This window comes from Dasypus novemcinctus, chromosome 17 (assembly GCF_030445035.2).
Source record: "Dasypus novemcinctus isolate mDasNov1 chromosome 17, mDasNov1.1.hap2, whole genome shotgun sequence".
Classification (NCBI taxonomy): Eukaryota; Metazoa; Chordata; class Mammalia; order Cingulata; family Dasypodidae; genus Dasypus; species Dasypus novemcinctus.
In genome coordinates this window covers 45,416,846-45,430,115 of record NC_080689.1, presented here as the reverse complement: position 1 = coordinate 45,430,115, position 13,270 = coordinate 45,416,846, and the positions used below count along the sequence as shown (strand labels likewise).

Sequence of the window (13,270 nt, the reverse complement as noted above, 5' to 3'; positions counted from 1 at the left end):
AAAAACAAACAGGGATTCTCCCCTCAAAGAACATTCTAGTAGGGAAAATAAACAGGCAGACAGAAACGCATACACAGACATATAAATAAGTATGCCTCTCCCCTGTACATGCTTAACCACTCTAGCTTAGATATACATTAGCAGGGAAGAGCTGGGGAAACTTAGTTGAGATCTGGGGAACTGCTTTTCAAAGAGCAAGAACAGAACATACCAAGTCCTCAAGACAGGAATGAGCCTGATGCATTCAGGAACAAAAAGAAGGCTAGGGTGGCTGATGGGGAAGAAAGTGCAGGGAGAAGGAAGGAGATGGGGTTGGAGGGGCAGGCAGAAGACAAGTCCCATGGCATCAATAGACCACAGTAAGGAGTTTAGATTTTTTACTGTTTGCAGAAAGGAGCCACTGGAGAAGAAGAGGTGATGTGATGCAATGCAGCAACATAACCTGATTTATACTTTTAGAAGATCATTCTGGCTGCTGTGCAGAGGAAAGACAGAGGAGGAAGGAGAGTGGAGGCAGGGAGATCACTTCCACTACAAGAGATGGATTGAGAGATGATAAGTGTTGTAAATGAGCCAGAACAGGGCCACAGTGAGAAGTGGCCAGATTTAATACATCTTCTGGAGGTAGAACCAACAAAACATGTGTAGAGCAGATGTGAGGTATTGAGAAAAAAAAGGAACTGAAGATAATGACTAAGTTTCTGGCATAAACAACTAGGGAATTGTGGTGCCATCCTGACATGGCTTGAAGAAGGATCCGGCTTAGGACCTGAAATCAAGAGTTCAATCTGGAAATAATCACTTAGCTCGCTGCTGGGGCTGGCACCCACAGGCTCATCAGTCAGTCACCATGGGAGGCAGCTTGGCAAGGGCAGGAGCGGAGCTCAGTTCCCCCAAGAGTATAAAAGCAGGAAAACTCAAGACAAAGAAATCCAACAAGGCTAGTGATTTCAGCAATATGGCAAATTGGCCAACATCAGGTGAATTAGTGAACACTGGATGTCAAAGTATTATCAGGCAAGGAAATAAGAAGCCACAAAATAAAAGATAATAATAAAAAAGAGGGTTTGAAAGAGAACTGGCAGTGATAGCAAAGAAAAGCAAGAAAGAAAATTAGATGGTCCTGGTGAAAATGTCAGCAAAGATGAAGCTCAGTTGAGAAATCAATGAAAGAGAGCTAAAACTAACAAGTGGGTACCATTCCACTTAGACGATATAAGACCAGAGAGTCAAGAGAGACGAGGATCCCAGAAGAGCTCAAAATGTCAGCTTGAAACAAATAAATTAGCACATAACAATAGGCAGAATGACACAGGAAGCTGGAGGCAAGACAGAGAAAACAGAGATGATCAAAATGAAATTTCCAGTGTGATAAGTGAGGGTAATAATATCCAAGCTTCCTTTAGAGGCTGAGGAAGAGGCCAAGGATAGGGAAGCAGATGAGGCAGAGGAAATCCTTGACTGAACTTTGACTATTCATATGGTTACCAAGAACATGGTAAAAGGCCTGATCAACCATTTCAAGCAGAACTTAATACTAGCGTGATGTATTACTACAATGATGGTACAGGCATAGAGGTGTATACCATGGAAGAAACAGTGCATAAAGAGTATATTAAGCACCAAATAGACTATTACTTCAGTAGAAAACTTAGAATGGGATTCCTTTCTTAAGAGAAAGGTAGATGAGCAAGGGTTTTGTCCATTTCCCTCATGGCTGGTTTCTACCATGTTCAGGCTCTCATTACAAACCTTAGTCTCATTTTAGAGGCACTGAAAGATAACACAGAAGTAGAAACTGTAGATGAGAAGAAGAGGGAAAAAAAGAGAACCAGAACAAAAATGGCCAATTCCTGGCCCTCCACCATGTAGTGTGCCATAAACAGACTTCTCTCAACTGACTGCCCAGAGTTTGTACCAGACCAAGTGTTTGGCTCACATACAGGGTCTGCCCCACAATCTCCAAGAATTGGAAGTCCACTGAGTCAAAAAAAAAAAAAAAAAAAAAAATACTGTAACAAGTAATCTTCACACAATGTCTACAGGTTTGTCTACTAATTTGCCTGACTTGAACTCCAAGCCTTGGATAGAAGTAAAAAAGAGACATTGTCCAACACCAAAAATATCAGAGGAATTCATGCCTGTACCTGATGAGGCATCAAGTCAGCTATATCCTCCAAAAGAACAAGAACAAGAAGAATTCGATTGATTGTTTATTCAGTGAAGAGGTAGAACAGACGGTTGAAAAAACACATTTACTGATTGGTTTGATAATGACTCAGATTATAAAATTGATGACCAGGATTTAAACAAGATTTTGATTGCAACTCACACACCACCTAACAAGAGAAAACACCCTGGAGGAGATCAAACAGGAAAGCACACATCTTGGGCAAAAATAATATCCAGAACTTGCTTATATTATTATGATGGCTTATATTATTATGAACGGGATCTATGAATGGAAGTGGATGTAAACAAACACACAGGCATAAAGATACAACGCAGTGTCTATCAAAATTCTGGCTGGCTTTGCAGAAATTGACAAGCTGATCTAAAATTCATAAGTGGACCCAGAATAGCCAAACAATCACACACAGAAAGAAGAAACCTGAAGGACTCATACTTCTAGATTTCAAAACTTCAAAACTACAGTAACCAAGATGGTGTGGCAACAGCATAAGGATAGTCATGTAGACCAGTGGATTAGAATTGAGAATCCAGAAGTAAACCTATCTATTTCAACTAATTTTTGACAGGGGTGTCAAACCATTCCATGGGGAAACAATAATCTGTTCAGTAAAATGATTATTGGGACAACTGAATAACCACATGTAAAAGAATAACCTTCAATCCCTACCTCACACAATATAAAAAAATTAACTCAAAATGGATCAGAGATCTAAATATAAGAGTTTAAAACTATAAAACGCTTATAGAAAACACAGATGTAGATCTTCATGACCTTGGAATTAGGCAAACTTTTATATATTACACAAAAACACAAGACCAAAGAAAAACAGATAAATTGGATGTTGTAGCAGTTTAACATATTGATGAGTTCCAGAAAGAAATGTTGGATTATGCTTGTAATCTGACCTGTACCTGGGCATGACTGAGTTATGATTAGGGCATTGACTCCCTGCCCCGTGGTGGATGGGGACTCACAGATAAAAGGCATGGCAAAGGACAGAGTTGGAGCTTTTGATGCAAAAGTTCCTGATGTTGGAATTCGATACTAAAGACTTAAGCCAGAGCCCCGGGAAGTAACCTCACAGAGGAAAGAGAAACCAGCCCCAGGAAGGGAGAAACCCTGAGCCCAGGAAGAAGCAAGCCCCAGGAACATAAGAACCCAGGAGGCCTGAACCCTTGCAGACATTGGCAACAATACTCAAATTGCTATACAGATTCAATGCAATTCCAATAAAAAGTGCAGCAGTATTGTTTTTAATTGAAAACATAATTATCAAATTTATTTGGAAGGGTAAGTGGTCCTAAATAGCCAGAAACATCTTAAGAAGGAAAAGTGAATTCTCCTCTCTACACTTTAAATTGTATTACCTAGCTATAGTGGTAAAAAAACAGCATGGCACTGACATAAAGACAGACACATAGACCAATGGAACCAAAGTGATGGTTCAGAAACATACCCTCACATATATGGTCAACAGATTTTTTACTAGCCTGTCAAACCCACACAGCTCAGGCAAAACAGTCCACTCAACAAATGGTGCTGAAAGAACTGGATATCCATAGCTGAAAGAAGGAAAGAGGACCCCTATCTCATACCTTATCCAAAAATTAACTCAAAATGGATCAAAAACCTAAAAATAAAAGCAATAACCATAAAGTTTCTAGAATAAATTGTAGGAAAATAGCTTCAAGACCTGGTGGTAGGTGGTGGATTCTTAAAGGAGGTAAGAGGAGGACTGAGATAGACTACTGAAGCTTAATGTATATAACAATTTTGATTAGCTTTACAGTAAAAGTGTGGAAATGTATAGAGTGGATGGTAACACATAGTAACAGCTATTTTATAAATGGGGATGTTGCTGAAATGGTAGCCTCGGTATGTGAATGCCAATTAACAGAATGTTAGAGAATAATCTAGGAGCAGAATAGCACAATAAACCAAGAGGTGAATGAGAATTGTGGTTGATGATACAGATGCAGGAGTGTCCTTTGTTGGCTAGAGCAAATGTACATCACTATTGCTGGGTGGTGGGAATGTGGAGAAACATAGGAAAGATAGAACTGGAGCGACCTATGGACTGTGGTTAGCAGTAATAATATTCCTGCATCTATGCAAAAGATGTACTGTGTTGATAATGGGGCAGTATGGAAAATGTGTGCCAAATGTACACTATGGGCGCGGTAACAATCAGATGATATTATATTATTTGTAACAAATGTTCCACCACAGTGTGGTGTATAGAGGGGTGCTGTTTGGGAATTCTGCACATGTGCATGACTGTTTTATAAGTTTACAACTTCTGTCATAAAAAACATTTTTAAAAATAATAATACAGTAGGTTGGGGGAAAATACACCAAATAGAAGATAATAGTAAGATTTTGACAATATTCTTTTAATTTGTAACAAACATCTCACGACAATGCAAGGTGTTGGTGGAGGGTTGATGTACAGGACCCCTGTATGATGTTATGCATGTTTGCTTTGTAAGTTCACAACTTTTACTATATACATTTATTGTTTATGTATGTTCACATATAAATGATATAAAGATAATAATAATAGGGAGATTGGGGGGAAATTGGTTAGTACTTTGTAGTAGTAATTATAGAAAATTGTCAGTACTTTGGTTAGTAGTAATATTTTGACAATGCTCTTTAATCAGTAGTTAAAAAAGGCTTAAAAACAATGCAAGGTGTTAGTGGTAGGGTGAGGTGCGAGAGTCCTGTATGATGTTATATATGTTTGTTTTGTAAGTTCACAACTATTCCTGTACACTTATTGTCTATGCATGAGCGATATACTTCAATAAATTTTTTAAAAATACAATGACATATCACCTCACACTCACCAGAATGACTGTAATAAAAAAGTGTTGATGAAGATGTGGAAGAACTGAACCCCTCGTGCAATGCTGATGCAACTGTAAAATGGTACACCTGCTTTGGAAAAGAGTCCCTGGCAGTTTTCTCAAAAGGTTAATTAGAAGGTTACCTTATAGGAGTGTATATACACATCTAGGTATATATAGAAGAGAATGAAAACATACATTCACACAAATACCTGTATATTTGTTCACAGCAGCATTATAAATTTTGAAAGAACTCAAATGTTTATCAGCTGATGTATGGATAAAAAATACGTGGTATAGCCACAGAACAGATGTTATTCAGCAATAAAAAGAAATGAAGTACTGATATATGCTACAATATGCATGGATATCTTGAAAACATTATGTTAAATGAAAGAAGCCAGTCACAAAAGACTATATATTTAAATGATTTCCTTTATATGAAATGTCCAGAACAAGCAAATCTTTAGGGACAGAAGGTAGCTTCATGGTTGCCTGGGGCTTGGGAGGGGGTGGGTGTTGAGAAGAAATAGGTATCTGCTAACAAATACTGGGTTTCTTTTGGGGATGATGAGAATGTTCTAAAATTGATTGTTAGAGATGACTACACAGCTCTGAATATACTAAAATCCATTGAGTTGTACACTTTAAATGGTTGAAATGTATGGTATGTGAATTATATCATAGCAAAGATGTTATAACAAAAAAAGAGTTCAATCTTGGCCATGTTAGGCTTACTATTTCTGTCAGACATCTAAAGCAAGTTATTGAGTGAGCAGGTAAAATATATGAGTCTGGAGCTCAGGAAAGAGGTCTGTGGTTTGGGTTTTAATGTAGAAATCGAGAGCAGAAAACTGATATTTGAGGACATAGGACTGAGTGAGAAAGGACAAGGGTAGAGTAGGGTCTGAGAACAGAAGCCTGGTGGAGGAGAAAGAGCCACATGGCAGATGCCCATGCCAGTTCCCTTGTCCCCTGCCCTGAGCCTAGACAGCTGAGCAAGTATCCAGGCACCCTTGTAGATATGGGCAAGAACTTTCTGTTTCTTCCTCCTTGGGTCATCTTCGTTCCATGCCTAACTCCAATCCTCCCATATTCTTGTTTTACTCCTGCTGCTTCCTTTTAGCATGGCTTCTTCATTACTCTTCTTCATTAGGGACCCCTTGCCCTCCAATAGTCATTTTGGGGGGAGGGAAATAGAGTGTGGTGGCTGAGCCTGTGATAAGACTCCCCACGTTCAAATGATATAGCTCTACCACTTCTTATGATTTTGAGCTAATGTCTTGACCTCTCCATGCCTCAATTTCCTCATCTACCAAATGGGGATGGTGATAGTATCTTCTTTACTGAGTTGCTGTGAGTATTAAGTAAATGAATATTGAAAGTCCTTAGAGCAATAACATCTCTGTACATATTTCTCTCCTATACTCTGTATACTTAACAGCTCCTTTCACTGGAGAAGTTAATAAATTAAAGAAAAAGACCCTTAAACTTTATATGAATGGGATACAATTTGATACCACTGTTGAAAATAAATTACTGATACTACGAAAAAAAAATAAGGAGTCAAAAAACTATAAAACCACTACTTAATTTAAGCATTTTACTTGTCAGTGGTATTCTAACTAAACTTGCAATATCGGAGTTTTTTTTCCTGTCATTAGTAAAACTGTAATAAAAAATGAATCTGCCCCATGGGATCTAAGCCCCCTCTCAACAGAGGTGGAGTGGGCATCACCATCCCAAAATTCTCAGGATTGGGGAATGAACAATGGACTAGAGTACACTTAATAGTATTCTAATATAGAGTTATTGTGATTCTAGCAATGGAAGAACTTTCATCATTGATGTGGAGGCAGTGGCCACTGGAGGTTCTGAGGGGAGGAAAGAGGAAAAACAGGTGTAAGATGAGGACATTTTCAGGACTTGGGAATTGTCCTGAATGACATTGCAATGACAGATATAAACCATTATATATTTTGACATAACTTACAAAACTGTGTAGGCGATAGTGTAAACTACAACATAAACGATAATCCATGCTTAGTGGCAATGCTCCAAAATGTGTTCACCAATTGTAACAAATGTACCACACTAATGAAGGACATTATTAATGTGGGAAAGTGTGAGAGGGATTGGGAGTGGGGCAGGTGGGAATCCCCTATATTTTTCATATAACGTTTATGTAATCTATGTATCTTTGCAAAAAAATTTAAAAGTATATTAAGAAAAAAAAGAATCTCAAAAGTCTTGTTAAATGCAACTCACTATGCCACACCCAGATTATGTTCACCCTGTTCATGCCCTTTGATTTTAGAGACACTTTGCAATAGTGTAGTGAGAGAGTTCAGAACAGGAAAATTCATGCTGATCTCAGTGTTATTTGGGCTCTTCTGTATTCACAAGAATTCGGTCATTTTAGCTCCACTGAACAGTTACCAGGCAACGACAGACTAGTCAATTTGGTCAAGCAAGCATATCAGATGACACAAATAATGGATAATAATTCTTATATGATTCATCATGTATCAAGCACTTTGCTAAAAAGGCTTATGTATTATCTACATGCATTAGTGCATTTAACCCTCACCCCACCCCACTCCTAGCAAGCAGGAACTATCACCTCCATTTTACAGATGAAAGATTGAAGGCTTAGAGGCATCAGTAGCTCCGCAAAGTCACAAAGCTAGTTGGTTGAATACCGGGACTCAACCTAAGGTCCGCTCCAGCAAATCTGCCATCTGCCACATTAGGAATAATACTCCTCACTCCTGGAAGACACAGACCCACAGAGAGACTACGTGAAAACTAAATTAAGCAATTATCAAAGAATGGGATCAGGACCAATAAAGTCTACCTGATTGTAGCAGTTTGATATGGTTATGAATTCCAAAAACTGATACTGGATTATGTTTCTAAAGTGGTCTGTACCTGGGCATGATTGAGTTACAATACTGGCTTTGATTGGGCCATATCATTAGGGCATTGAGTCCCCACCCACCAAAAGGCATGGCAAAGGACAGAGTTGAAGGGTTTTTTGATGTTGGAGTTTGATACTGAAGCCTTAAGCTGGAGCCCTGGGAAGTAAGCTCACAGAGGAAAGAGAAGCCAGCGCCAGCAAGGGAGGAACCCTGAGCCCAGGAAGAAGCAAGCTCTGGCAAGAAAGGAAGCTTGAACCCAGAGAAAAGAAAGACCCTGGAAGGGAGGAACCCAGGAAGCCTGAACCCTTGCAGACGTCGGCAGCATCTTGCTCCAACACATGAAAATAGACTTTGGTGAGGGAAGTAACTTATGCTTATAGCCTTGTATCTGTAAGCTCCTACCCCAAATAAATACCTGTTATAAAAACCAACCAATTTCTGGCATTTTGCATCAGCACCCCTTTTGACTGACTAATATGATGCATACCTTTTTCCTTTTAACAACTGAGCACCACTCTGGAACTCAATTCATGCATTTCTTGAAGGAATGAAAACCACATTTTTCCTACAATCCAATAAGTACATCATCTCTTCAGTTCCTTTGGTGGTGCCTTTAGGTAAATAAAAGTGAGCCAAAGTGATGACCACAAGCTACATGGTCAACAACTAGCAAACCAACCCAAGTGAAGTGCCAGAATCTGCTGAGTCATTAGTGGGCTCAGGGAATATGAGTGGCATTCATGATGCAGTCTTAGGAAGTTCTCACAAACTCCTTGTAACCAAAGTCTCAAAAGTCTATAGGCTTAGAAGAAAATGATGGACATAGAAAAGGGCAGTTTCTTCTGGCTTTCAATGTCTAATTTCAGTTTTTAAAGCAGCTGCCTTCCTGAATCTATCCAGAATTCTTTTCTGGACAACTGGAGGACCCAATGAAATGCTCGCTCTGCTTAATTTAATGCCACAGGCTTCAATGACATTAGCATTCTTCCTGAGTCATAACAAAAGAGAATTTGATGTAATATCACCAAATACAATGTAATCATGCAATCATAAGCATTTGGACAAAAGTTGGTTGTTCACTCAGATCAAATATCTCAGTACACCGTTTTTAAAGTAATTGTCCTTGTCTATAAAAATCCTATTGACTCTGAAAGCGTAATTCAATATTTATGACACCTGAGAAACCAAAGTAAATAAACATCTATACCTAAAATAACTATAATTTTCAAATAAAGGTTTCTCAAGCTGAATACAACTCTATGCAGTCTATAATTGTACACACTATAATCCAAAGGATATTTTTAATTCATTTTGGTTACACAATGAAACTGTTTTGTTTTGCTTGCACTAATTTTTCAGATTGATTATGTAATACTCCAGAAATACTGCATGCCATCTTATAAAACTGCTTTCTTAGACCAATGATTTTTATTTACCCTCACAAAAGACAAGACTGCTTCTTTAACTTTCAAAGCAGAGGAAACTGAAAATCTTAAAGTTTTCACCTAAGTTACCCCTTTTCAGTACATGGTCATTCTAATTGTTTAGGAAAATATCTTAAATTATAAACGGATAAGAAATTTATAAGTCAAAGAGTAAAGAAAAGTAACGGAGAAATAAAACAGACCATGAAATCCTAAAATAGACAGTGAACTACAAGTTCCTTGAGAAAGAGACTATTATTTTTTTCATTTTTGTAACCATTAATGGTCTGGCACTAATATTAAACTCTAGTCTGACATAGTTGTTACACTAAATAAGGAACATAGTTCTTCAACATGAAAATACTACATTTGAGAATTTTAAGAGTTAAAAATGTCTGTAAAAGTCAAGTCTATGAGCTTAAAAAATGGAAGGAGTTGACATTAAGGAATAAATATAATAACTGAATAACATAAATATGAATGCAAATATCATGACAATAAAAACATTTGCCTTTAGATCGCATTAAGATTAAAAAAATAAAATAAAAAGCGTCTGCCTGGTCCCAAACGGTTTGAGGCATTCTAATTTTTAAAAATAATAAGAATTAAATGATGTTTTCAGACACTTGAGAAAATTCCATCCTAATAAGGTGTCTTGAGGTATGCTGGGTGGAGGGAGGCTGGTCAGAGACGTTCTCCTGCCTCCATTCTTTTCATTCATAACTAACCCTATTCTAGCCTGGCTCCTCCGGGAGCACACAGCTATGGAGAGCACTGCAAACGTGTGAAGAGAATTATGAGCCTATTTACCTCCTGAGCATAAACAAAGTTAAGCAAGATTTTAAAACAATACAAGAAAGAGGAAAGTCTGTAACAGAATTGCCTGTAAATACTCCCCATATGCCCTCCATAGACTGCTCATCTTTCTGCAGTTAGCACCTGCGACCCAACCTGGGCTTCCGTTCAAGGTCACTGGCTTAGCTGATTTGCTGAGAAAAGGCTACTTACTTCAATCATCACATTAGACCCAGGAATGAAGTGTTTTTATTTGCAGTGTGTCCTTAAGAAGTACCTCGGAACATTAGGGTAGAATTAAACAACAGGTCCACAGCCTATATAAATTCAAATCTGTGGAAAACGCACACCTCTGACATTTACAAATGTATACATCTTTCCATAAATGACCATTTTAGTAAACTCATCTTTAGATAAATCTTCATAGTCTAAATCACAATTCAGTTGAAAATTTATTTTCCTGGACCTACCTGTGTGAGAGTGACTGAGGAGGCACTCTATCATCAAGAAACACTGACTTCCCATATCCTTTCACTGCTATCAAGCTAAAAACGTAGTTCCTAATATACATGGAGAAAATAAATTACTTGGAAGGAGTATACATAATAAATCTGAAGACAGAGTTCCTCATTTCTGTGCAAATAATTCAATCTGCCTTTTTTATAGAAGTCTGACAGAATGCTTGTTTTGAGATCACCATCATCATTGCATATTTGATAAAGTTATAGTAAGGAAAAATAATTTTACAAGCTTAGCCAAGTCCTCCACTTCAGCTCAGGGAAGGTTCTGCCCCTGAGGGAGCAGAGAACTCTCTTAGACCCACGGAGTCAGGAACTGCCTTAACCCTCGTCCCATTCCTAACCAGCAAACCGATGGTACAGCAGCACCAAAGTTAACTTCCACACAGAATCTCTCTGGAGCTCTAATCCCATCTCCAGCACAGCGCATGGATTCAGGCCCTATTTCTCAAACCTTCGAGAGCTAAGCTCTGTTTTTCTGCCCAGTCTCTCAGCACCTAAGTTCTACGCCCATTGACCTGTCATTTTGGTGTGTGGGGCCCAGTGGGCTCCCCAGTAAACTTCCAGGACATGTCACAGGATCCTGCTTTCTGGCTCTTGGGTCTTCTATGTGACTTCAGCTGCCCACACAGACTTCTTCAAGGAGAACTCACACACTAGAAGTCTCATTTGAGATGACTGGTGGCACATGCAAAATTACAATTTACTCTTATTGATTCCTTATCATTCAACATCATTACAGTATTTTATTGTCTGTTCCATATAGTAAAAGATGTACTTTTAGCAGTATCTGTTTATTTCAAACCAATATTTACTAACTTAATGTTTTTTTTTTAATTTATTTATAAAGATGACATGAGATTAGTGGTTATAGGTCTCAAGAAGGAATGCTAAGGGCTGTGGAGTCTTCCTTTCTGAAGTAATGAAATTGTTCTAAAATTTTTGAGATGATGAATGTACAACATTGTGATTATATTCAAAGACATCGATTATACACTTTGGATAGAATAGCCAGAAATAACAGCTATGTACAGTGGGGGAGCATAAAGAGATTGAGAGGTGAGGAATTTTCTTATTTGCTTGTCTGTTTTTTTGTTTATTATATTATTGAAATAATGAAAATGAACTAATAATGATTAAAATGATGAACATACAACTATGTGATTATACAAAATACCATTGACTGTATACTTCGGATGAATTGTATGCTTTATTAATATGTACACATAAAACTGATTTCTTTAAAAAAATTTTGTTCTGGCACTTAAGTTACTATTAAATAAGATATTTTTAATTCCCCCCTCTCTGCATCCCAAGATAGTTCCCTCATCTGTCTGCTCATTTTCTTTAGGAGGCAAAAGGAACTGAACCCAGGACCTCCCATGCAGGAGGCAGGTGCCCAACCATTTGAGCCACATCCACTTCCTGCTCGTTGCATCTGCTCATTTATCAGCTCGTTGCATCAGCTACTTTAAAATTTTTTAATCACTTAACTTACTATTGCATTATACATTTTTAGGAATTGTTATGAAAGTAAAATGGAGCACATCAGACCCCAAGTCTTAGGACATTCTTTCTGAGACTAAAGGTTAGGACCTAGGGCTAGAAGGTGTTGCCTAACCAGGCCTGACCTGTACTCTTGATGAAAAGGTGCATACTACTGGTGCTTTTAATCTGCTCTGACAACCTAGGCTGCAGTCTCAGCACCTGAACCCCAACTCAAGCCACAAACCCAATGTCAAGCACAGGGAGCTGTACCTTTAAGAAAAGCAAAGACCAGTTAGGAAGGCAGGAGGCAAGAAGCCTTCAAAGGAAGCACCTTAGAAACAAAGCTCAGGATTGAAGATTATTGCTACTTCCCTGTGTTTGACTTCTGGGATCCTGGCATCTCTCCTGTTCATTTGCTTCTACTGACTTTAACTAGAAATTTCCCAGAGGCTTCCCACCTTTATCTGAGCCAGCTTTGCAATATTCCCTTTGTGCTACTGTAAGAATCACCACCCTGAAGATGCGCACCTGAGATCTGGTGTAGACTGTAGTTAAGATCATGGAGACTGGAACCAGAGCACCTAGGTTTCAGTCCCAGCTCGGCCATCTACTCTGAGGCCTTGAGCAATTATTAAACACCCTGGGTCTCTGTTTTCTTCTTTGTAAAATGTATTAATAGTACCAACCCACCTCATGAGGTTGCTGTGAAGAGTAAATGAATTTCTATATGTAAGGAGTCCAGGAGAGGTCTGGCACATAGGAAGCCCTAGCTCTTATGACTTCCTGACTCCTTTCTAGTGCTCAGTGTGGTTTTGTTCCTCCCACCGTGTCTCTGGCCCTCTCCAAGGAGACAGACTGCTTGCCTCTGTTCTGCCCTCCTGCTCCAGCACCATGGTAGCAGACAGGGCAATGGGATATATTGCGATACAGACTTCTACCACATTCCAGGGCACACGGTCTTCAGCCTGATTTCCTCCCCTGTACCTTCATGGGCTGCTCTGTATCTCTGCCATCCAGACTTAACACTGGCAAGAAACAGCAGCTTGCACTGAGCGCACCCTGATTTCCATACTGAGTATTA

The 13,270-nt window shown here is 38.7% G+C and overlaps 1 protein-coding gene and 1 pseudogene across 5 annotated transcripts in view; one reads left to right on the top strand and one right to left on the bottom strand.

Annotated features, from left to right (window-relative positions):
* The window catches only part of CCDC85A (coiled-coil domain containing 85A), a 213,798-nt gene that overhangs the window by 52,047 nt on the left and 148,481 nt on the right, over nt 1-13,270 (bottom strand). The gene's annotated exons all lie outside the window — the stretch shown is intronic.
* On the top strand, nt 959-2,545 carry LOC139436797 (la-related protein 1B pseudogene; annotated as a pseudogene).